The sequence below is a fragment of the Sceloporus undulatus genome, chromosome 1 (assembly GCF_019175285.1).
Source record: "Sceloporus undulatus isolate JIND9_A2432 ecotype Alabama chromosome 1, SceUnd_v1.1, whole genome shotgun sequence".
Taxonomy (NCBI): Eukaryota; Metazoa; Chordata; class Lepidosauria; order Squamata; family Phrynosomatidae; genus Sceloporus; species Sceloporus undulatus.
Window position 1 is genome coordinate 5,706,735 of NC_056522.1, and position 3,627 is coordinate 5,710,361.

Here is a 3,627-nt window from a genome sequence, read left to right on the forward strand (position 1 = left end):
ATGCTATGGAATCCTGAGACTTGTAGTTTGCTTTGGCACCAGAGCTCTCTGACAGGGAAGGCTAAATGTCTCACAGAACTACAGGTCCCAGGATTCCATAGCATGGAGTTCAAGCAGCTATGTCTTTTTTGGGCCAATAACCAAAATGCACAAAATACATGTCACAAGCTTTCAAGGCTCTGCCAGCTTCTTCATCAGGCAATATAGGTGTTAAGAATTGTACAGGAGAAGAAATATAACCCCCAAACGTGAGTCCCGACTCTGGGAAAAGAGTGGGATACAAATAAATAAATATAATAATAATAATTATTATTATTATTATTTAACATGTTGCAAGCTTCCAAAGCTCCACTCAAAAGATTTTGGGGAAATATTTTTTTCTCCAGTCCAATATGACTTTAAACACCTTTGCCTGATGAAGAAGCTAGTGGAGCTTTGAAAGCTTGCAACGTGTATATTGTGCATTTTGGTTGGCCAATAAAGGCATCACTGTTTTCTGGAACATCCAAGGATAGCTGTGTTAGCCATATAGCAAATCCAGTAACATAAAAAACCCACCAAAGAGTGGTACTTTTATTGTCCAACAAAAATGCACAATACAGTATATATGTTGCAAGCTTTTCAAGCTCCACTGGCTTCTTCTTCATCAGGCAAAGTGTTAAGCCTGCAAGATATATCCTTCCATACCATCTGAACTGAAAACAGAAACAGCAAAGTCGAAGGCTTTCATAGCCAGCATCCACAGTTTTTTGTGTGTTTTTTGGACCATGAGGCCATGTTCTAGAAGAGTTTATTCCTGATGTTTCCCGGCATCTGAAGATGCCAGCCACAATGCACAATATCCATGTTTTGGGGGCTATGTGGCCATGTTCTAGAAGAATTTATTCCTTACATTTCTCCAGCATCTCTGAAGATGTTGGCCGCAGATGCTGGCAAAACGTCAGGAATAACTCTTCTAGAACATCGCCACGTAGCTCGAAAAACCCACAAAAAACTATAAAAACAGCAAAATTCAGTTCTCGGACTAACATCTTCAACTTTTTTTATCCTGTACAGTTTTTAAACACCTTGCTGGATGAAGAAGAAGCCAGTGGAGCTTCAAAAGCTTGCAACAAGGATACTGTGCATTTTGCTTGGTCTGATAAAGGTATCACTGTTTGGTGGGTTTTGGATGTTACTGTTGGGTGGATTTGGGGTGTTATTGTGCTTTTCTCTAAGGCCAACACAGCTACTCCTGGATACGTTCATAGGAATTACATCAGCAATGTTTGCTTACTCAACACACATGCCTCTTCTTTGATTAGTCACGGCAGCGAAACCCTCTCCGCCCACCAGATACTCTTCAGCCCAGGAATGACATCTTCTCCACTCCTTGCCCAGTCACTCCCTTGGGCTCCCCAGTTTGCACCAGTTGTTGTTGTTGTTGTTGCTCACGCCCCGTCTGGCTTTTTCAGATGTCACCAGCCACTGCCCTGTAACCTTTTGAGATGACTTTTGCAATCCTAACCACTAGAAAACACCCTCGTTTCAAGACAGCAGGTATCACCAAAAATGAGATTATTTTTTTTTTGGACCAGGATGCTGAATGCATTGGTGCAAAAGCATTATCATTTTGTGAAATCGAAGGCTTCCATGGCTGGCATCCATATTTTTTGTGGGTTTTTCAGGCTATGTGGCCATGTTCTCAAAGAGTTTATTCCTAGTGTTTCACCAGTATCTGTGGCTGGCATCTCCAGAGAAAGATGCTGGGGAAATGTCAGATGTAAACTGTTCTAGAACATGGCCACATAGCCCAAAAAAACCACCAAAAGCATTATAATTTTATTTATTTCTATCCTGCCTTTTACCCAGCCCTGGGGTTCTGGGATTTACAAAAATTAAAACTAATAATAATAATAATAATAATAATAATTTATTTCTATCCCACCTCTCCAATAAGATCAAGGTGGCTTACATCAATAATAAAATTCATACAATGTAAAAATAAATCTCACTATCCCCTCCTTCCTTGCAATGTGTATTTTGTTCAGCATATACTTTGAACATGTTGCAAGCTTCCTAAGTTCCGCTCAAAGAACATTAAATACATCAGGGGGAAAAAAGTTTTAAAGTATTTATTTTATTTTATTTTATTTGTATCCCATTCTTTTCCCAGGACTGGGACTCAGAGTGGCTTCACAGCATTAAAAAAACAGTACAATTTAAAAAAACGTACATTGAAAAGAATTTTTAAACTGGTCCAACATCCCAGCCTGTCCTTATAGCAATTCCCTAAATGCCTGTGTGAACAGGTAGGTCTTCACCTGCCGGCGGAAGGCCATCAAGGAGGGAGCCGTTCTGATCTCCTGCTGGGCAGGGAGTTCCAGAGTCTAGGGGCAGCCACTGAGAAGGCCCTCTCTCGTGTCCCCACCAACCGTGTTTCTGATGATGTTGAGACAAAGAGAAGGGCTTCCCCAGAGGATCTTAGAGTCCGGGCCGGTTCATACCAGGAGAAACGGTCTGCGAAATAGTGTGGACCTGAGCCATGTAGGGCTTTGTAGGTAATAACCAGGACCTTGAATTGTGTCCGGAAACAAACTGGCAGCCAATGAAGCTGTTTCAACAGGGGCATTGTATGGTTTCTGTAATCTGTCCTTGTTAATAGCCTGGCAGCAGCTCTTTGAACCAGCTGAATTTTGTGAACACTTTTCAAAGGCAGCCCCATGTAGAGCCCATTACAGTAGTCCAAACGGGATGTAACCAAGGCATGTACCATCGTGGCCAAATCTGGCTTCTCAAGGAATGGGCGTAGCTGGTGTACAAGTTTTACATGTGCGAAAGCACTCCTGGTCACAGCAATTATTGACTAGATTAAGAGTATAGGTTTTTATTGGCCTGATTTGTTCAGAAAGGGTTTACCATGGCTGAGAGAGAGTGACTTCCCCAAGGTCACCCAGTGGCTTTCTATGGCTGAGTGCAGATTTGAACTTAAACTACTATAGCATACTAGCCCCGATATTATGTACCTTCAAGTTGGTTCTGATTTATGGCAACCCTTTCCTATGTCATTTTTTACTTACAATGATCCTAAGATGAACCTTCGGGAGCCAAAGTGTAGTGGTTTGAGCATTGGACTAGGACTCTCAAGTCCAGCATTTGATTCTCTTCTCAGCCATGAAACCCACTGGCTGACCCTTGGGCAAGTCACACTCTCTCAGCCTCAGGGGAAGACAATGGAACACCTCCGCTGAACAAATCTTGCCAAATAAACCTCTTTGAGCCTTTGGCTCATCATAAGTTGGAAATGACTTGAAGAACCTTTCATTGGGTTTTCTTGGTAAAATTTGTTCAGAGGAGGTTTGGCACTGCCTTTCCCTGAGGCTGAGAAAGTGTGCCTTGCCCAAAGTCACTAAGTGAGTTTCCATGGCTAAACAGGGATCTCAGCCTTAATCTCTCAGTGTTCTTTAGGCTGACTCTCCCTTATCTGGAATTCCAAAATCTGAAATGCTCCAAAACTGAAAGATTTTTTCCTATATGGCTGTGTTAGTGACACCTTTGCATTCCAATGGTTCAAACTTTGCTCCATGCACCAAATTATTAAGACCACCAGGCTTTGTATATAAGGTGTATATGAAACATAAATGAATT